General features: G+C 41.0%; 1 protein-coding gene across 10 annotated transcripts in view; it reads left to right on the forward strand.

The window, feature by feature from the left end:
* Nucleotides 1–22,905, forward strand: part of shld2 (shieldin complex subunit 2) — a 107,412-nt gene that overhangs the window by 40,211 nt on the left and 44,296 nt on the right. For 2 of the 10 annotated variants that reach the window (XM_072282488.1, XM_072282498.1), the window contains exons 2-3: nt 2,750–2,896; nt 13,924–14,082. The exons of 1 other annotated variant lie outside the window; for it this stretch is intronic. The gene's annotated coding sequence lies outside the window, so the exon portion shown is untranslated. Of the gene's footprint in view, nt 1–2,749; nt 2,907–9,664; nt 9,897–13,169; nt 13,283–13,923; nt 14,083–22,905 lie in introns of those variants that run through there. 7 more of the 10 variants (XM_072282495.1, XM_072282490.1, XM_072282489.1 and 4 more) reach the window with 6 other exon arrangements.

Below are 22,905 nucleotides of genomic sequence, written 5' to 3' on the forward strand. Positions count from 1 at the left end.
AGATATTACTAAAACCAAAAAGGTACATCAGTTACCTGCATGTATTTAAAATATGATTAAAACTACCACTCTTAAACAATTAAAGGGAGCAAAACTAAGCTAAATAACTGTCAATGAAGTAGCATCTTGCATCTCCCAGGTCACGGTAGCAGGTTTAACCTCTTGTGGGATCTGCAGACTGATTACAAAGCATAAGTCATTGGCCTTTAACCTTCAGATCCATGCTGGGTTCCCAAGAGAACAATTCCATTAGTTCCATTCCCTCTTTCCTTATTTCCCTGTAATCTGCAACTTAATCTTTCTCACATGCCCATTAATTTTTCTTTGATTCTTCTTGCCCTTAACCTACATTAGTGTAATTTACAGAAGCCAATTAACCTAGCCTGAGCATGTCTTTTGGATGTGGGAGGAAATCAGAGCTCTGTGGTCGCAGAGAAAATGGGAGAACTCCATAAGGGTAGTACTCAAGGCAGTGAGGATGATGCAGTCTGTGGTGTCCATCCCTGTTGCTGTTGCCTATACTCTCTCTCCAGCCACTAACCTACTACTGCCTGTGGCTTCCCTACTATCCTCGCTAAACGCTGTTCTGTATCATTCAGTGTGAGTTCAGAACCAAAGAGGGACTGCTTATGTTTTAGCTTCATACTTCACCTCCTCTTAATACCCAACGTCTCATCTCACACTCCTCATATATTTAATAACTCCCCCCATCTATTTGCAGTCTCCCCTTACCACGGTTTTAAAATCCTATTAGAAAATTCCACTTCCCCCACACCTTGTGCCTTTCAATAGATCAAACAATTTGATGTCTTTCTACCTAGATCTCACTCAGTTTGCCTCCCTTCATACTCCCATACTCATATCCAAAACTCCCTCATCTCTTATCTCTTTCCAAAAATGCTGCCTGACCTGCTGAGCTTTTTAGGATTTTCTGTTTTGAGTCCCACTCTACACTCCTTCCCTGAATTCAGTATTCCAAACAGTCTAATTCCATCACAGCCAATTTAAATTATTTTAGCATCCAGCCATCAAATCATGGGACCTGTAAGCTTTCACTTTTACATTTAATTGTTTATCGATATCAATTTTTTTACATTAATTCTCTTCACTTAAACCATTGATAGTTTCCAGGATGAATTTTTTATTTTCAATCATTAAGATTCAGATAGAATAATTATTTAACATCCATAATTTATTAGTTCCTTGTTCATTGTTAAAATTGGATGATCTGTATGAGGAGAATCATTGCAAGCTAGGTCAGAGCAATATAATACAATTTAGTGAAGTAGTTACCAATTACTACTGTCCAGATTAGTCAGTGGGAGTTGTCCCACTCTGTCCTATCACTGTTTAGTGGTGTGTCATGAACAGCCCATAGCAAGCAGAGGTCTGTTTCTTTGAAACTTGACCCCGATGAATGATTTATATTGCAATAACTTATAAATAGGTGGAATGTTGTGGGGGAAGGGTGATTGATAGTTACTGAGGCAAAGGTTATGTCTAAATAAACTCAGCTGATTTCAGGGCTGAATTCATTCTATCTGTTCAGGTAATCACATGAAGGACGTACCTGTGTAGAAGATTACCATAATGAACAAACATGAGCATTATCTATTCAGCAATAACTGCCTATTACATATTATAATATGGTTTTAAATGTAAATTAAATACGATCAGTTTTTTTTTCAAAATGGCAATCAGAATCGGGTTTATTATCACTGAAATTTATTGCTCAATACAAGTCATCAGGTTTTTAATATACAAACCTCTGGTTTCCAAATCCAGGTGATTATTTGGTATCAAATTTCACTGTAGTTCCCTCCTGTGCTCCTTGTGAAAATCACATAAAAAGTGCAATCTGTATTTGTAAGGTTCACAGAGCAGTGCTATGCATTACACAGAACATTCCTGTGTAATGTTGTATTGAAATCAATATGATGGTTTCAATGCAGGTTCAAATTGTTCATCTCAACTTGGAGTCCTATAAAGATGAATATTGAATATACCAATCTTTATAGAGGTATCAGAAGTGGAGAAAGTGAACAGTTTCAAGTTCCTGGGTGTCAAGATCTCTGAGGATCTAACCTGGTCCTAACACATCGATGCAGTTATAAAGAAGGCAAGACAGTGGCTATACTTCATTAGGAGCTTAAAAATATTTGGTATGTCAACAAATACACTCAAAAACTTATGTAGATGTACCGTGGAGAGCATTCTGACAGGCTGCATCACTGTCTGGTATGGGGGGGCATGGTTACTGCATAGGACTGAAAGAAGCTGCAGAGGGTCGTAAATTTAGTCAGCTCCATCTTGGGTACTAGCATACAAAGTACCCAGGATGTCTTCAAGGAGCGGTGTCTCAGAAAGGCAGTGTCCATTACTAAGAACCCCCAGCACCGAGGGCATACCCTTTTCTCACTGTTACCATCAGGTAGGAGGTACAGAAGCCTGAAGGCACACACTCAGCAATTCAGGAACAGCTTCTTCCCCTCTGCTATCTGATTCCTAAATGGACATTGAACCGTGAACACTACCTCACTTTTTGAATAGATATTATTTCTGTTTTTGCATAGTTTTTATTCTATTCAATATACTTGTACTGTTATTTATTATTTTTTTTCTTCTTCTATATTATGTATTGCATTGAACTGCTGCTGCTAAGTTAACAAATTTCACAACACATGCTGGTGATAATAAGCCTGATTCTGATTCTGATTCTGAAACCAATTCTCAATTACGACATTGTTAGGACTGACCTTCGTCGCTGGAGAGACACTGAAGCTGGTGACATGAAAGCCTTCATTCAACTTGACAAGTAGGCATTTTTCCAAAGATCCTCTCTGTGGAGTCTTCCCAACTCAAAATAAATCACGTTTTCATACCCTTATGATTAAAGGTAACAACAGGTGATTCAATACATTTTCAATAGCTACTGTGACATTGTTTATTTAAATATTTTGAGTCTAAAGATAGTTCCATTGAGTTACATATCTACAATGGGAGATACATCTGATGTTCAAGAACCAGACAAAGAAATTTGCACGTGTAGTCCAACAGCTTCTGAGCTCAGAGATCCCCGACACTCAAAATTAATGACTCTCTGAGTGTACAAGTATCCCAACTATTGATTGATTAAATATGCCTGTGAACATGTTTTTTGTGCTTAGTGTCAATATCAGTCTAGTTTGCAAAATTCCTTAGTCTCAGACACAATAATGCAAAATACCTTGCCATAGTTGCCTGGTTTGATGCAGGCCAATTAACAGAACCCCATTGTTTTATGTTTTTCTGATGCGCACAAGCAATCTGATGGTCACTTCACTTTGTAAACAAACCATATCACTTGAGCAACCAACGTCCTGCTGTGGGTCAACAACCTGTGTTCTGTAGATAAGACAGAGAGGTCTCTGTGTCCTTTTAATTTCAAACTGATTACTACTTGCAAGTTACATTAATAACAGAAGGCTGATTCTTGTTTGAATTAATAATAGCTATTTTCACATTAATTCCAAAACTCCAGCATCCCCAATGAAACATAAAACAACATCCTTTCAGCTGCAGGGATGTGATGCTATTGATTGAATAAATGAGTTTGTGTTGTGTTGATGGGCTAAAGAAAAAGTAAATAGAGTCTTTTCTCCCTGAGGCTGAAACTTGGGTGATCTCTCTAACATAGTTTGCAATGTGGCATAGAGAGAAGCAATGGGAGTCTAATGAACTTGAAACTTAGGAAGCTAAAATAACCACGACTCATGGGAGAAGCACTCAAGCACATGTGCACGTGGTTGTATTTGCAACAACAGGAGGTCACAGGTTTCAGTGAGGACAAAGAATGTAGTTTGAGTGTTAGCCATTTAATGGAAGAGAATCCGAGTAAAATCTGGTAGTTCTGGGGATTAAAGAAATATCATTCATCAAAAATGTGAGGTTGAAAATTTAAGCAGAAACGTGTACAAATAGTTCAAATCTAATTAAGCAAATACCAATGATTGAACCTCAGATTAGAGAATTCCAAGTAACAAATCTTCTCATCTCAATCTGAGATGGCCTGTCCTTTATGTTGAGACCACAACCCCCTAACTGGGGAAAATATCCTTCCCCGTAATTACCACTAAAAATTTTCTTTGTTTTTGTTTCAATTAAGTCCAGAAAATAGAGACTATGGTACTCTTCTGTAGAGTTTAGATATGATGTGACATCCCAGGATCTAATATGGTGAATCTTCACTGCAGGCCCTTTGTAACAAATACTCCTTCCCACTCTGTCATTCTTCTTCTTCCTCTCTTTCATGAGGCAGAAGATACAAAGCTCGAGAGCACATACTACCAAACACGAGGACAACTTCTGTCTCACTGTCATCATACTCCAGAACAGGCCTCTCATACACTGAACTTTTGACCTCCCAATCTACTTTGTCTTGGCCCTTGCACTTGCTCAGTAGCTGAAACAGTTAATTGTAAATTCTTTTTCCTTTTTATACCAACTTGGTGTACCTGGATGGAACGCAAACAGAGGTTTTTTTACTGTATGCGGGTATATGTGACAGTAGTAAACTTACACCAATCCTTCCTCAGGAACGGAAACTGGAATTGTGCATAGTATACAACAGGAATTCTGCAGATGCTGGAAATTCAAGCAACACACATCAAAGTTGCTGGTGAACGCAGCAGGCCAGGCAGCATCTCTAGGAAGAGGTACAGTCAACGTTTCAGGCTGAGACCCTTCGTCAGGACATAGTATTCGTGCATAGTATTCTGGCTTGCTTGCACTATTGCCCTATGTTTACTCTTATGCTCAGATCTTCTTGCATTACATACCAGTTGTCTTCTGAACTGCCTGCCGCATCTGCATTGTAGTTTTCAATGACCCATGCAAAAGGATGATGGATAATGTCATTTTTTTTTGGAAATTGTAGGATGGCTTTCCTCTTACATAATGCAAACTTTCCTCAGGGGCTTTGATTTATCTGAGCAACAAACTAAATAATGTTTGGAACTGTGAGAGAGCCTTGATAAAATCAATGATAGGGATCATAACCATTGTTTAAAGCTTTTATCAAATAAAACGTAATCTTCATGTGTAGGGATGTTGAAGATAGCAGTTGTAGCTGATATCTTCAGCATATGAAAAAGTACCTCAGAGCACAGAAAATAAGGTCACCAATTTATTCATGTTAATAAATCTCAAGATTTCCAATAATACAAATAACCAGTGAGGAACCAACGCCCTTGCAATTTTACATTACAATTTATATGTTAAACTTGGCCCAGGCTGATTTAAGTGCATAACCTTCAGATGTCTCTAACTATTTAATAGCCTGTGATAGACTTCAGTGTTGCAATGTAGCAAATTAAAACAAAGCACAAAGTCAGCAATTGTATTCAGTGGGTTGGTCATTAAATTGCAATACTTGCAGTTTATGAAACATTTGACTCCTGCAGATTCTGATAAGATACCTTCACCAAATTAAACATTTACTTGTTTTTACAAAGATAAAAACAACTGGTATTAAATGCAGCAAGATCCTCGGAAATTTCAGAAAAGAGAAAGTGATTACAAGCAATAAAAATGTGAAAGGAAGTGGAAAGGTTTGTCATTGAGGAGATGTTTTTACTTAAGAAACTAGGAAAGGGGAAGAATTTGTTTGTCCTGACATAGACACTGCCGAACTTTTTTTTCATCCTCATAGAGCTCAGTATTACAGTGGTGAACCCTTGTGAAAGTTTGTGAACCCTTGAGAATGTTCTGTATTTCTCTGTAAACATGACCTAAAATGTGATCAGATCTTCACGCAAATCCTAAAACTAGATAAAGAGAACCCAATTAAATAAATAACACAAAAAACATTATACTTCTCCGTTTAGTTATTGAGGAAAATTGATCCAATAAAGTATGTGAACCTTTCCTTTGCTTTCAGTAACTGGTGTGACCCCCCCCCCCCACCCGCCCCTATACAGCAATAACTTCAACCAAACTTCTCCAGTGACTGTTGATCGATCCCGCACATCGGCTATGAGGAATTTTAGACCATTCCTCCATACAAAACTGATTCTGTTCATCAATATTTCTGGGGTACCTTTCTCTTCAGGTCATCCCACAGCATTTCAATTGGGTTAAGAGCTGGACTCTGACTTGGCCATTTCAAAACACAGATTTTCTTCTTTTTAAATCTTTCTGTTGTTGATTTACTCTTGTATTTTGGATCATTGTCTTGTTGCATCATCCAACTTCTACTAAGCTTCAGATAACGGACCGCTACCCTGACATTCTCCTGTAAAATGCCTTGATACAATTTTGAATTCATTGTTCCCTCAGTGAATGCAAGCTGTCCAGGCCCTGAGGCAGCAAAGCAGCCCCAAACCATGAGGTTTTGGTGTTGGTGTGCAGTGTCCTTTTTCCTCCAAACATAGCAGTGTGCATTTCTGCCAAGAAGTTCGCCTTTTGTCTTATCGGTCCACTTGTTCCAGAAACGTTGTGGAACATCAAGGTGGTCTTTTGCAAACTTGAGATGTGCAGCATTTTTGTTTTGGGGAGCAGTGGTTTCCTCCATGATGTCCTTCCATGAATACCATACTTGTTCAGTGCTTTTCTTATAATGGAACACTCACAACACGCTGAAGGAACTCAGCAGGTCAGGCAGCATCCGTGGAAACGATGAGTCAACGTTGTGAGTGTTGCTTTGATCCCAGCATCTGCAGATTATTTTGTGTTTCTTATAATGGACACATGAACAGAGACTTTAACAAGTTCTAGAGGTTTCTGCAGGTCTTTTGCTGTTATTCTTGGGTTCTTTTTCACCTCCTTAAGCAGTGCACATTGTGCTTGTGGTGTGATCTTTGCAGGACGCCTACTCCTAGGGAGAGTAACAACAGTACTGAATTTCCTTCATTTGTGGACAGTTTCTCTTACTGTGGACTGGTGAACACCTAGGTCTTTAGAATTGCATTTGTACCCTTCTCCAGCCTTGTGCATCTCAACAATTCTTCTAAGGTCCGCTGAAAGTTGTTTTGATCAAGACATGGTGCACATAAAAAGATCTTTCTTGTAAAGAGCAGACTCTGTCAGTAACCTGTCTGTCTGTATCTTGTTTTACGGCGGTTGGCATCCAGCTTAATGGTGCATTACCGCCACCCTCTGCTCCAGAATGTGCACTAGACATACATTCTAAATCCCTTCACCCAATTGCACGCGCGCGCACACACACACACACACACACACACACACACACACACACACACACACATATATATACAAACCTACACTTCACCCTCCCATCTTTGACCATCCTAGTATCCTATTCCTGTTTATTCGTCATATTCTATAAAAAACCCCTGTACCCTTTTTGTCAGTAACCTGACTTTGTGTGTCTTTTTTATAGGGCGGGGCACCTCTACAACCCACACCTCCAATCTCATCTCATTGATTGGAACACCTGACTCCAAATAGCTTTTGTGGAAGATATTACCCCAGAGGTTCACATACTTTTTTGAATCTAGACTGTGATTGTTTAAATGGTGTACTCAGTAATGATGAGAAGAAGTACAATTGTTTGTGTGTTATTAGTTTAGGCAGATTGTGTTTGTCCAATATTGTGACTTAGGTGAAGATCAAACCACATTTTATGAGTGATTAATGCAGAACACCAGATAATACCAAAGGGTTCACAAGTTTTTCTTGCAACTGTATATCCCTTGATATTTGCAACAAATATTGAGTTAGACTGGAATGTAGGGGATTTGATGGAGAAGTTTGCTGATGTGATCAAAGTTCAAAAAATGAAAGCAGTATTTGGGCTGCTACAAGAATATACCAATGGACTGGCTATCTGGCCATAAAGATAGTCAGTGGAGCTCCATCTGGAAAACTAATAAGAAATGCATTTGGTTCCAATCAAAGTAAGGAATAAATGATTAAGTGATAGTATTGAAAGTACAGAGGAACAGAGGAATTTTGAAATGGTTGTCCACAGACAACTGAAAGTACAATGCAAGTAGATACTGATTTTGAAGGCAAATGAGATACTTGTCTTCATTGGCCAAGATATTAGATAAGAGCAGAAAAATAATGTTAGAACTGTACTTGGGGTATTGTGTTCAGTTCTGGTTGCCTCTTTATAAGAAGGATATGGGAGCCTCAGGGAGGGTGCAGATGAGAATTACCAGGATGCTACCTGGATTAGAGAGTATGTCTTGCGTAGAAAGGTTGAGCAAGCTAGTGTTTTTCAGTTTGGAGCAAAGAAGGAATAGAGGCCACTTAGTAGAGGTGTAGAAGATTATAAGAGGCCTATCTAGAGTGGATACCCAGTGCCTTTTTCCCAAGGATGGCAATGTCTAATACTAGAGGACATCCTCTTCAGGGTTTAGGGCAGTGGTCCCCAACCACCGGGCCGCGAACTGGTATCAGGCCGCAAAGCATGTGCTACCGGGCTGCGAGGAAATGATATGATTCAGCTGCACCTCTCCTCATTCCCTGTCATCATGCACTGTCGAACTTGAACACCACCCCCCGCCCCCTCGGGTCGGCCGGTCCGCAAGGATATTGTCAATATTAAACCGGTCCGCGGTGCAAAAAAGGTCGGGGACCCCTGGAATAGAGGAGATGTCAGAAGCAGATGTTTTACATCAAGAGTGGTAAGTGCCAAGAATGAACTGCCGGGGGTGGTGGTAAAGGCTGATACAATAGGGACATAAAAGAGATTCTTTGATAGGCACATGTATGAAAGAAAAATGAAGGGTTACACTCAACTTCACTTGCCCACTTGAAATGTTCCCATAACCAATGGACTCACTTTCAAGGACTCTTCATCTCATGTTCTTGATATTTACTGCTTACTTTTTTTTAATATTTTCTCAGTTTGTTGTCTTCTGCACTCTGGTTGAACAGCCTAGTTGGGCAGTCTTTCACTGATTCTGTTATGGTTGTTATTCTATAGACCTATTGACTGTGCCCATCAGAAAATGAATCTCAAGATTGTGCATGGTAACATAAATGTATTTTGACAATTAAATTTACTTTGAACTTTGATGTAGGAGGGAAGGTTCAGACTGATTGTAGAGTAGGTTTACAATAAATACCAGAATATAAAATACAGTGTTTCAGCACAACATCACGGGTCAAAGAGCATGTACTATGTTACACTATTCTATGTTCTATGCTGTAAAACATGAGTTATGCCACAGCTGGAGGACTATATAGTTTAGAAATGAGATGACAGCAGGAGGATGAGTTCAGAGACAATACCAATAGGCTGGTCCTGGACTTATTTCATAATTTACTGGCATAATTTACATATTACTATTTAACTATTTATGGTTCTATTACTATTTATTATTTATGGAGCAACTGTAATGAAAACCAATTTCCCCCAGGATTAATAAAGTATGACTATGACTATGACTACTAATACACAGGACTTAACCAAACTTGGGCAATGATAGTTATAATGAAATACTGACAAAGGTAGGATTGTACTTCTTGGCAGAATAAAAGATTAACTGCTGTATATAAAATTATGCAAGGCCTAAGCAGATGATAGGAAGGACTTGGATCCTTGCACAACACTCGATGTTAATTAGTGTGAGGATAAGAGACTTGTTGGTGAAACAAATTCAGCAAGTTTTTGAAAGCTGCTGGAGGCAGAACCTCTCAACACATTTCAGAAGAACCTGGATGAAGGCCAAGCCTATAGGATGGAACATCTTTTAATGGCCAAGAGGTGGAGAGAGGGAAGATTGCTGATGGCAGAATGGGGCAACTAGTTGTGCTACTGCCTCACAGCTAATGCAGTGTGAATCAATCCTGACCTCTGGTGTGGATTTGTATGTTCTCCTCAAGACTGCATGGTTTTCCACTGGGTACTCCGGTTTCTTCCAGATGGCAGGAAAGGTATTGAAAATGTGAGGAACATAAATGGTCTTCTGTGATTTTCGTAGATATGATGGTAATCCAAAAATCTAGGTGAACAATTAAGACAAGGTTGGATAGATTTTTGTATAGTCGGGGAAATTAAGGGTTATTGGGGAAAGGGCAAGTAGCTGGAGATGAGTCCATGGCCAGATCATCCAAGATCTTATTGAATGGCGGAGCAGGCTCAACGGGCCAGATAGCCTACTCCTGCTCCTATTTCTTATGTTCTTATGTAACCACGTTCAAATGCCACAACAGCAGCCCTAAAGTTTAAAATTGGTTTATTATGAGGAAGATTAAAAATGTATATATTAGGAGTGATGACTACAAAATTGCTAGATCATCATAAATAATGAACCCAGTGTTTTGTTTTCCTTCAGGGAGGAAATGTGGCACGTTTTCCTATTCTGACCTATGTCTGACTTCAGTGTTACCTGTGTTGTCTATCGGGTACCTGCTGAAGTGCCCTAACAAGCTACTCAATTCAGAAGCAATAGATGTTGTCCTTGTCAGTAAAACCTTGTCATGAAGATGAATAAGAAAGACAATACTATCCTATTGAGCACGGTAGTGAAGGGTAGAAACGGGTGTCACCAAACAGAAGCTTTAATGGAATATGTTTTTGATGTTCAGGACAGGATTGGGCCAAGAATGCACAGGAATGTTTTAGATGTTGGCATCGTTACCAGTTCCATATCTGCCCACTTACCCAGTCACGTCCAGTCTCAGTCACATTCCAGACCCGGGTCACTGTAGCTATGCACTCGATCGCTCTCCTGCAGTGATTCACTGACTTACTCATGCTCTTGACACATTTCTTGTTGCCAGGTGCATGGGGATCTTTTTCCTCGGTGCTTTCTGAGAGGAAGGGGAGGGGAGGGAACGTTGACTCAGACCATGAGAGGCCTGCATCGGGCATTTTCATGCCTTACAAGGCGCAGATTGGAAGTCTGTGTGGGACAGACACTAGAGCAGTGTGTGGTTAACTGCCTTACTCAAGGACATAAACACGCTGCCACAGCTGAGGCTCGAACTAGCGACCTTCAGATCACTAGACGAACACCTTAACCACTTGGCCACGTGCCCAACACAAATGCTGAGAGAATGCAGTAAAACAAAAGCAAGCAAGCACAATGATTTCTCAGAGGCAATTGCAGCAGGCCGAGCCAATCTTTTGTGATGAAGTGACTCTTCCCAAACTGAGACTGCCTAGAATAGATGCTCCAAGAAACTGGTAGCATGCCACCAATGCTGTCTCTGCAAAATACTCCAAATCTCCTCAAAGGATAAGTAAACCTACATCAGTGTCCTATCATAGTTCAAAATCCCTAGTATTGAGGCACCGTCCACAGTACTTGGGTAGGCTATGTCATTCAGTTGCCTGACACTAGATTCCTGCAACTGACATTCCATTATGAGCTTTGGCATACTTAACAATTGTCTGGAAGAGAAAAGAAAAGATTCAAGTATGTTTTCAATGCTTCGTTTAAATAATGTGACATTCTCACTGACTCCTAGGAGCCCAGACTCGAAATGAAAAGGAGCGTTCAGCATGGCAGAGGAATCTTAAATAAGAGGAGGAATGCATCATTTCATAGACTACCCACCCACCTGACCTATGAAGCACCTCCAGCACTATCTGTGGAAGAGTCTGTAATTCCCACATTGGTCTAATTGGCTACCTTGAAACCCACAAAAAATGAATGCAAGCAAGTCCCCCTGCTAAAGTTGATGTGCAAAACCAACATCATCTTCAATCCTACATTGCATCCCCAATGCATGTCAATGTGCCTCATTCTTACCTGATAGCCCTATGAATGGACTTACAAGTGGCTGAGATTGAAAGTGATTCAGAGTGGGGAGTTGGTATTTGATTTTATTTCCTTAGGTACATTACTATGTCCATTATTCGATAAGGGCACCAGTCTCCCAAAACGGACAGAATGTTCTGAATTCTGTAAACGGGAGGAGATTAGCAGGTGGACAGAGAAAATATGCATCAGTCAGAATTAGGTTCCATACCACTGACATAAAATATGCCATGAAATATGTTGTTTTTTGGCAGCAGTACAGTGCAAGATATGAAAAGTTGCTGTAAGTTACAAAACATAAAAAATAAATACCAGTCTCTGATCCATGCCTGCTGAAAGTAGAGAAGAAGTACTCAAATTGGCATAAAACAACCTCAACTATGCATCAACACCCATAGAAGCCCAGGGTAACCAGCAGTAGAAGTGAAACACCTTGGAAACTTTCCATACATCAGATACTTACCCCATCTGTGGGAGAGTACCAGTATATATACGGCCTCATTCCAGTCACCTCAGAACCCAAAACACCAGGGTGGAAACAAATCATCTGTGATCCTGAGAAGACGGAGTTTGATATTAGCCAGACCGGAACCAAACTCAGGATTTTCTTGTAAATTTAATCTAGATGCTACCTTCATTATAACGTTTAGAACAAGCTTGTGAGAAAAAAAAAATAAAACTCCATGTATCATGCTCCAAAATAGAACTTACCTGAAAAGTTGTTAACATAATGAAGTTTTGTATAATTCATCATAAAAGCTATTTTGTCTTTACATATGTAACTAGATTCGGAATGAGTGTTTGGCTAAAATTAGAATCGGTTTGTAAAAGCAAACTGATGAACAATAAATTCTTCCATTTCCTTCCGTCAGCACCATGTGAAATCTTGACTTATTTGTCATGAACTTCCTCATTTGAGGCAATTATAAAAGTATGATGCTAGATTTGCTTTATTAATGTTTATTAAAATGCTCCACATATAAGGAAGCCTGCTGGAGGCACTCAGTGGGAGTGGATTGGAAATGTTGACATTTCAGGTTGAAACCCTGCATCAGGACTGAGAGTGGAGATGGGAAATGGTCAGTATATAATTGGTGGGGTGGAGGGTTGATGGTGGGACAGAAGCCAGAGGTGATTGGTGGACTAGGGAGAAGACTAAAGGAATATCCTCTAGCCTCTATCTCATCATTCCCCCATCTCCCCTTCCCCCTTCATCTCCCTTCTCCACCCTTAATCCTAATGCAGGTTTTCAACCCTAGACGTCAACCATTCCTTTCCCTCATCCCCCCAATCTGAGCTTCTCCAGCAGATTGTCTGTGGCTCTAGATTTCGGCACCTGCAGTGTCCTGTAACCCCACATATATAAAACCTGCTTTCAATTATATACGTTGAATGGTATCTTAAGACGGTCAAATACATTCTCTGTCTAAGCATTTATAACCAGTGTTTTGTTTTGTTAAATGAGTTTTTCTCCTTTAATCAGTAAACAATCTTCTTCCCTTAGGCTTGAGAGAGTAATCTATGCAACATTATCAAGCTCAAGCCAGATGTTGCTGATAGACCTGGTAACGATTCCAGCTGTCCAATTTCTAGTCTTTGTGCTGAATACAGTGCCAGAACAAATTACTTTTATAATGCTTTGTGTCATGAATGAAGAGCAGAAGTGGGGATTAGATTATGCACTAAGGAGATTTGACCAGAAACAAATTTTTCAAGTGCAATCAAAGCAACTTCATTTAACAAAGGGTCAAATTTTAGAGTCTGGGGCTCAGCAGTAAATCTGAGACATTGAATTGATTTATGCAGCCTGTGATTTCTTGTGCTGAGTTAACTGATGTCAGCTTAGCAAAGTTAGCAATACAGTTAGTCAGTCTCATTGTTTCCAAGATAGGAATGGGAATGCATCAAGACAACTGCTGCTTTGTCATCAGTGAAACTGTGAAGCTTGGGTTCCCAGCCTGGGGCCCACGGGGCCCACGGACCTCTTGCCTTGGTCCAAGGCATAAAAAAGTTGGGAACCCCTGCTCGGGAGTATGTATGTGAATGTCCCGTATTGACAGGCAGTACACACCTTTCATGAAAAATAAGCCTATTTATGCACTTGGCCTTAGCTTGCTCTTGAAAGTTAGGAACTTGGATGAGTTTTCAGTGAGCTGGTGCACATGGAAGGAGTTTTATGAACTCATTAATTTTCCCTCATGCATAGGTCTCGCATTCATATTGGAATCAATTGGAGAGTGTCAATAAATCTACTCCTGGTATGTGGTACAAGAACCTGGGTTCATTGCTGACTTTGGATGTTGTGTGTGTACATGTCCTCTCTCTTCACTGTGAAGACTTCCTCCCCCATCCCAAAAATGTGCTGGTAAGTTAATTTACAACTTTAAATTACTTGTTAGTATAGATAAAAGAATAATAATAAGGGACTTCATGGACATGTGAGAGAAAATAGGTTGCTTGGAAATAAAAGAGGGAAAGAGCCCAACAGGATTGCTTTGCTGAGAGCCACTATAAACCCAAGGTGCTGAGTATCCTCCCGTGTCAAAATGAGTAAATGTGATGTGACCTGTATCTTCATAATCACAAGTTGATAGAGTAAGCACACTGACATACTTACTAGCTGAGGTGTTAACAAAAATGTAAAAGCAATTAGTTGATCTATAAAATAAAGTTTGTCTTGTATGATGTGGAAGCTCCAATATTGACTTGGAGGGTAACTATTTTATGTTTAAGGTAAAAATAATTCTAAAGTAAATGTATTGCCTGATCTGTACTGAGCTAGCTGATCCAGAAGGAAATTAATTGCTATTCATTGTGAATTTTTTTTTTTGAGAATTGGATGTCATCACAAGGCCAACAGTTATTTCCCATCCCCAATATGTTAGGGAAATGCAAACTGAGTGGTTTTAACATTCCACGTGGCTGCCCTATGTTATTGATGGAAGATCTTCACTGGCAGGTGCCAGTCAGAAATGAAGTTGGGCTCGGTAGTGATTCTCTTTTGGCCTTTGACAAATTTGCTGGCCTTAGTCCTCCGTCAGTCAGTTTCATATCACAATCCACCGACCAATTCTGGCATTGCTAATGCCACATAGGAAAAGTAAGTTGAAAAATATGAAAATAAATTATTGGGAGTCTTGTATTGTAACAAAGCTGAAATGCAAGAGACTCAAAAACCAGTTCCTAGAAACCCGTCAGCTTTTTTTTATCCTCAGTGCTAGGACCTTCCTGATGCTGCTTTAAAAGCTCTTAAGCAGAAACATAGAAATTCATTGATGCCAGAACAATGCTGGCAAGCTTCCATGTGTAAAGCTGCTTTATTCTGATAAAAATTAGGAGTAAGTGGAATTTTCAACACTGGGGACATGTTTCCTCCCAGTTCTGACCTCTGGAAAGGTTAGCGCAAAATACAACCAGGATTGCTTTGGGTGCTCGGCAATAGTAGCAAGGAGCAACTGTATGTGAGAAAAAAAAATGGAATGAGGGTGGCAGAGTTCTTCTAGTGAGGTAGAGGAAGCTGCACTGGTTTCTGGAAAAAAATGCAAACAGAAAGTAGCTTTCTTGTGCAAAGGATATTTGTAACAGGAAGGTGTCAGGGAGGAGACTATAAGGCAATGCATGCCCTCTGTGAATCTTAGCAATGTACCCAAATGCAGACATCCCACCTCTCCTGGAAGTTCCGGGAGTCTCCCGCATATTGATAGCGGCTCCCTGATGCCCAGAAATTATATACAATATCCCGGAAATCGATTTTTTGAGAGGGAGAGGAAACATCCTGATTGATCTCTCTTTGTGCTAAGTAGACCTATCAATTTTCTCTGGGAGCGGGCTTTACAGTCGACCTCAAAAATAATGACAGTGTTGCTCGCTGCACTGTTTGCAACAGTGACTTTTCTATTGCCCATGGTGGGTTAAAATGTAAACGACATGTTGAGGTAAGTTTAACAGGTGTCATTCGTTCATTAGCATAGCTAACATTATTTAAACTAGCTGGCTAGCTGCTAAGGAGCTACTCTATTTATGTCCTACTTGATGAGGCCAAACTCCCTGTAGACTTGGTTAAAGTTGTAATAGAATAAACATGATAATGTCACATTTTCTGCATATACCCAACTTGGTTTACAGATTAAGCAAAATCACTGAACAAAGCATTACATACACCCTTGGAGGTCGACGGGGGGTTGGGAGGTTGCTACCTCCCTGAAGTTTTTGCAGGGTGGGATGTCTGGAAATGCCTCTTCTAGTTTTGCCTCACCTTTTTTTTGCTCTCTTTTGCACTACTTATTTCATTTATATTAAATACAATTTATATTATATTCAATAAAATACTTAAATCAAAAATTGCTGCTTTAAAACAACAATTTCACAATTTATGCCAGTGATATTAAACCTGCTTCTGATTGCAAGATGCAAAAGTAACATGGATAGTAATCAAAGGATCTGCTTTTTTTTTTTACAAATGTGATGTATCTTAGCCGATGAAGACCGCAGGGGTCTTGAGACAAGACTTTGAGAGTTGTGCAGGGTCGTGGATCTCATTGAAACCTACCAAATGGTGAAAGGACTAGATAGGGGGGATGTGGAGAAGATGATTCCTATGGTGGCAGTATCCAGAACTAGAGGGCATAGCCTCAAAATTGAGGGGTGACCTTTTAGAACAGAGGTAAGGAGGAATTTTTTTTTAGCCAGAGAGTAGTGAACCTGTGGAATGCTCTGCCACAAACTACAGCGGAGGCCAAGTCCATGAGTATGTTTAAGGCGGAAATAGATTGTTTTCTGATCGGTCAGGGCATCAAAGGATATGGTGAGAAGGCAGGTGTATGCGGTTGAATGGGATCTGGGATCAGCCATGATGGAATGTGGAGCAGACTCGATGGGCTGAATGGCCTAATTCTACTCCTATGTTTTATGTATACTCAAAGTTCACAGAATGTGAGTGAGGGCTTCTTGGTGTGAGGAACTCAACAAGTCAGGCAGCTTCTGTGGAGGGAATAATCATTGACTGTTTATTCACTTCCATAGTCGCTACCTGGCCTGCTGAGTGCCTCTTGTCTGTGTTTCTCATGATTTCAGACATCTGCAGAATCTCTTGTAATTATACCTGGTGTGAGGAGAGCCGACGTAGGCCTTGCTGCCTCCTTGTGTAATCTGCTGGAGAATGTTGTAGCTTGTATCTCTTTTGCCAGATATCTGGTAATGGGCAGCTACTCATTGATCACAGCTCAGCATTCAACACCACCATCCCCTCAGTACTAATCAGCAACCTTCAAAACCTGGCCTCTGTATCCCCCTCTGCAAATGGATCCTTGACTTCCTCATCGGGAGACCATAGTCAGTGCCAACCAGAAATAACCTTCTCCCCGTCACTAACAGAGGCACACCCCAAGGATGTTTACCCATTGCTCTACTCCTTCTACACTCATGACTGTGTGGCTATGCACAGCTCGAAGGCCACTCATAGATTCACCAATGACATAACTATTGTCGGCAGAATCTCAGAAGGTAACGAGGAGGCATACAGGAGTGAAGTAGATCAGCTGGTTGAGTGGTACCTCAACAACAACAACAATAACATTAGTAAGACCAAGGAATTGATTGTGGACTTCAGGCAGAGGAAGTCTAGCGAACACACATCGATCCTCATCCAGGGGTTGGCATTGGAAAGGGTGAGAAGCTTCAAGTTCCTGAAGGACTATCCTGGGCCCAATATATTGATGCAATTATAGAGAAGGTACACTAGTGTCTGTATTTCATTAGGAGTTTGATGATATTTGGTATATCACCAAAGACTAGCAAATTTCTATAAATGTACCATAGAGAGCATTCTGACTGGCTGCATCACCGTTGGTATGGAGGTACCAATGCACAGGATTAGAAAAGGCTGCAGACAGTTGTAAACTAAACCCGTTCCATCATCATCACCATCTAGCCTCGTCATCGTCCAAGTCATTTTCAAAAGATGATGCCTCAAGGAGGTGGAGCCCCTCACATCCAGGACATGCCCTCTTCTCATTGTTACCAGCAGGAAGGAGGTACACACACTCAGCATTTTAGGAACAGCTTCCCCTCTACCATCAGATTTCTGAGGGGTTCAAGAACCCATGTACACTACCTCACTTTCTGGTCTCTTTTTGCATTACTAGTTTATTTTCTTGATTGGTCAGGGCAAGAAGGGATATGAGGAGAAGGCAGGAGATTGGGGCTAGAGGAAAATTGGATCAGCCATGATGGGCAAATGGCCTAATTCTGCTTCTGTATCTTATGGTCTTATAAGCATAGAATCCCCTTCTTTCATTAAATATATAATGGAGCCAATCTTGCTGTGTGTCCAACTCTTCAGTTATTTACCTCTGCCATCTCCACTGCTAGAACAGCACCACTGAGTTCAAGCCTTGGTACAGGGAGATCTGAATTGAGAGCAAACGTTGCCTTGACCAGAACAAATCCATCTTCATTGTATCCAGCAGAGTCAGTGACCTTCGGGTTTGCAAAAGTAGCAATAGCTTTAGTTGATGTTTCACATAAGATGCAGACCACTTTCTTTTGGGCTGCAGATAGTGGAATTGTGTAGGTTCTTTGAATTTTCAAGCAATAAGATCCTGAAGGAAAGAACAGCACTGTTACCACTGCACATGTTTCTCTTTAGGGAGAGGAAAATTGGATCAGCAATGATGAAATGGTGGAGAAGACTTGATGGGCCAAATGGCCTGATTCTGCTCCTTTAATGTATGATCTTATTTTGAGGGTCTGGCATATTTCTCCTGAATGACGGGGCAGAACGCCTCACAACCATAAGTAGACTGACACAAACCCAACCACCACACCCTCAGATGGTTCTAACAAGTCCCCTTCAAAATTTAGTGGCCAGAAATGACAGAAGAAATTTCTTCAGGGAAAAGCAGAGGCATGGTCATCCAATGAGAATGGAGTAATAGACAGGAGACAGATATCAGAATCATTATCAGGTTCATTATTACTGACACATATTGCGATATTTCTTGTTTTGTAGCAGCAGAACAGTGCAACAATTTTTTTTTTAAAATGTAAGTTACAGTAAGAAATAATAATACAAATAAGTAATGCAAAAAGAGACCAAAAATGAGTAAGTTTTGGAGATCTTGAAACTCAAATGAGGTGGATGAATCCCGAGGGTCTGACCAGGTGTATCCTTTGATGTTATGGGGAAGGGATTGCTGGAGCCTCAGCAGAGATTTTTGTAGCATTATTAGCCACAGCAGAGACACTGAAAGTCTGGAGGGAGCTAATGTTTTGCCTTTAGTTAAGAAGAGCAGCAGGGATAAACCAGGAAACCACAGCTGGTGAGCCGTTTATCAGTGGTGGGAAAGTTTTTGGAAGGGATTCTGAGGGACGGGATTTGTTTGAATTTGAAAAGGCAAACATCAGATAAAAGATAGCATGGCTTTGTGTGTGGATGTCAGGTCTCATGAATTTGACTGAGCTTTTTGACGTAGTGACCAAGAAGATTGAGAAGGGCAGCAGGGTCAAAGTTTTCTACTTGGACTTTAGCAAGACATTTGACAAAGTCCTGCATGGTAGGCTGGTCCAGAAGGTTTGATCACATGAGATCCAGGGTAAGCTAGCCAATTGGATACAAAATTGACCTGGTGGTAGAAGACAGGGATTGGTGGTGGGGGTGGAGGGGGGGGTGTTGTGTTCCAGAATGGGGCCTTTGTCCAGTGGTGCGCCACAGGGTTCAGTGCTGGGTCCTCCATTGTTGATGAAATTGTAGGTATCATGATTAGTAAGTTTGCAGATAACACCAAAATTAGTGGTATAGTGGACAGTGAAGAAGGTTGTTTAAGATTACAGCAAGATACAGATCAGTTGAGAATATGGGAAGGAAAAGACAAATGTAATTTGTCTCGAGAGGCAGCATGGTAGTGTAGCAGTTAGTGCAACATTATTACAGTGACAGTGACCTGGGTTCAATTCCCTCCACTGTTATAAGGAGTTTGTGTGTTCTGCCAATGATCACATGGGTTTCCTCCATGTGCTCTGATTTCCTCCCACATTCCAATGATGTACGGGTTAATAAGTTAATTGGCCACGTGGGTGTAATTGGGTGGTGCGGGTTTGTTGAGTTCAAATGGCATGTTACCATCTGTGTCTTTAATAAATAATAACAAATAAAATAAAAGCAAAGTGATGCATTTTGGAAAGTTAAACCTGGGCAAGACAAAGAGAGTAAATGTCTGTTGTTGAATGGGATGTGAGTATATGGTTCCCTAAAAACGGGAATACAGTTAGTGGAGTGGGTGATGAGGGAGGTAATGGCACACTTGCCTTCATCATTCAAGGCATTCAGTATTAGAGTTGGGACATCATGTTACAGTTGTACAAAACAGTGGTTAGACCACACTTCAAGTATAGTGTGCAGTTTTGCTCACCACACAATACGAAGGATGTAATTAATCAAGAAAGGACACAGAAAATATTCACAAGGATATTGCTTTTTGATTGGAGGGCTTCTGTTAAATTGGCAGGGTCTGTTTCCCTGGAAGGAGGCTGAGAGGTGACCTGATAGAGATAGATAAGATTATGAGAGGGATAGATAGTCTCTGTTTCCTATGGTAGTGGTGCCTAAAACCAGAATACCATAAGACGTAAGAGCAAATTAGGCCATTCAGCCCATCAAGTCTGTTTGATCATGGCTGATTTATTTTCCCGCTCAATCCCCTTCTTTTCTCTGTTTCTTGTAACCTCTGAAGCCTTTTTCTAATCAAGAACCTATCAGCCTCTGCTTTAAATATACCCAATGACTTAACCTCCACAGTCAGTTGTGGCAATAAATTCCTCAGATTTCCCACCCTCTAGATAAAGAAATTCCTCCTCATCTCTGCTGTAAAGGGGTGTCCTTGTATTCTGAGGCTATGCCCTCTTGTCCTAGACTCTCCCACTATTGGAAACATTCTCTCTACATCCACTCTAACTCTTTCAATGTTCAATACATTTCAATGAGATCCCCTCCCCCCATTCTTCTGAACTCCAGTAAGTACAGGCCCAGAGCCTACAAAGGCTCTTCATACGTTAGCCCTTCATTCCTGGGATAATTCTTGTGAAGCTCCTCTGGATTCTCTCCAATGCCAGCACATCCTTTCTTAGGATTAAGGTGAGAATGAGGAGGTGTAAAGGGGACCAGGTGGATAAAACCTTCTGTTGATACCCGGAATGAGCTGCTAGAGGAGGAGGAGATGGAGGCAGGAACAGTAACAGCATTTAAGAGGCATCTGAACAGGCACTTGAATGAGCAGGGCACAGAGGGATATGGAATTAATGTAGGCAGGAGGGATCTGTATAGATGGTCAGCATTAATGTAGTGGGCTGCAGGGTCTGTTTCTGTGCTGTGCAGCTCCATAATCAGTTGCATTGAACAGATGCCCTTTAGAAACTCTTCACTTAACGTCACCTTCAGCGTCAAAACTTGGTTGTTTCTTATTCATAATGATTGAGTGCAACTATTGCAGTGTTTTCATGAGTTAGTGTCACTGCACAATTGTTATTCATTTAATTTCTCTTGCTATGGAGTACATTGTTCTTTCCGGAATCACAGACTGGAAAGCAGCCATGGCATCTGAGGAATTTAAGTTCAAATTAATTTTCTTTAAAAATTAACAGTAACAATAACCATGAAATGACTGGATTGCTGCTTAGACACCTTTCTGGTTCACTGATGTTCATTATTGGAAGAAATTCTACATAGAACATAGAATGGTACAGCACAGTACAGGCCCTTTGGTCCACAATGTAGTGCAGACCCTCAAACCCTGCCTCCCATATAAGCCCCCAACTTAAATTCCTCCATATACCTGTCCAGTAGTCTCTTAAACTTCACTAGTGTATCTGCCTCCACCACTGACTCAGGCAGTGCATTCCACACACCAACCACTCTCTGAGTAAAAAACCTTCCTCTAATATCCCCCTTGAACTTCCCACCCCTTACCTTAAAGCTATGTCCTCTTGTATTGAGCAGTGGTGCCCTGGGGAAGGGGCGCTGGCTATCCACTCTTATCTATTCCTCTTATTATCTTATACACCTCTATCATGTCTCCTCTCATCCTTCTTCTCTCCAAAGAGTAAAGCCCTGGCTCCCTTAATCTCTGATCATAATGCATACTCTCTAAACCAGGCAGCATTCCGATAAATCTCCTCTGTACCCTTTCCAATGCTTCCACATCCTTCCTATAGCGAGGCGACCAGAACTGGACACAGTACTCCAAGTGTGGCCTAACCAGAGTTTTATAGAGCGGCATCATTACATCGCGACTCTTAAACTCTATCCCTCGACTTATGGAAGCTAACACCCCATAAGCTTTCTTAACTACCCTATCCACCTGTGAGGCAACTTTCAGGGATCTGTGGACATGTACCCCCAGATCCCTCTGCTCCTCCACACTTCCAAGTATCCTGCCATTTACTTTGTACTCTGCCTTGGAGTTTGTCCTTCCAAAGTGTACCACCTCACACTTCTCCGGGTTGAACTCCATCTGCCACTTCTCAGCCCACTTCTGCATCCTACTAATGCCCCTCTGCAATCTTTGACAATCCTCTACACTATCTACAACACCACCAATCTTTGTGTCATCTGTAAACTTGCCAACCCACCCTTCTACCCCAACATCCAGGTCGTTAATAAAAATCACGAAAAGTAGAGGTCCCAGAACAGATCCTTGTGGGACACCACTAGTCACAACCCTCCAATCTGAATGTACTCCCTCCACCACCACCCTCTGCCTTGTGCAGGCAAGCCAATTCTGAATCCACCTGGCCAAACTTCCCTGGATCCCATGCCTTCTGGCTTTCTGAATAAGCCTACCGTGTGGAACCTTGTCAAATGCCTTACTAAAATCCATATAGATCACATCCACTGCACTACCCTCATCTATATGCCCGGTCACCTCCTCAAAGAACTCTTATCAGGCTTGTTAGACACGATCTGCCCTTCATAAAGCCATGCTGACTGTCCCTGATCAGACCATGATTCTCTAAATGCCCATAAATCCTATCTCTAAGAATCTTTTCCAACAGCTTTCCCACCACAGACGTAAGGCTCACTGGTCTATAATTACCCGGACTATCCCTACTACCTTTTTTGGAACAAGGGGACAACATTCGCCTCCCTCCAATCCTCCGGCACCATTCCCGTGGACAACGAGGACATAAAGATCCT

The sequence above is a fragment of the Mobula birostris genome, chromosome 18 (assembly GCF_030028105.1).
Source record: "Mobula birostris isolate sMobBir1 chromosome 18, sMobBir1.hap1, whole genome shotgun sequence".
In the NCBI taxonomy this organism is placed as follows: domain Eukaryota; kingdom Metazoa; phylum Chordata; class Chondrichthyes; order Myliobatiformes; family Myliobatidae; genus Mobula; species Mobula birostris.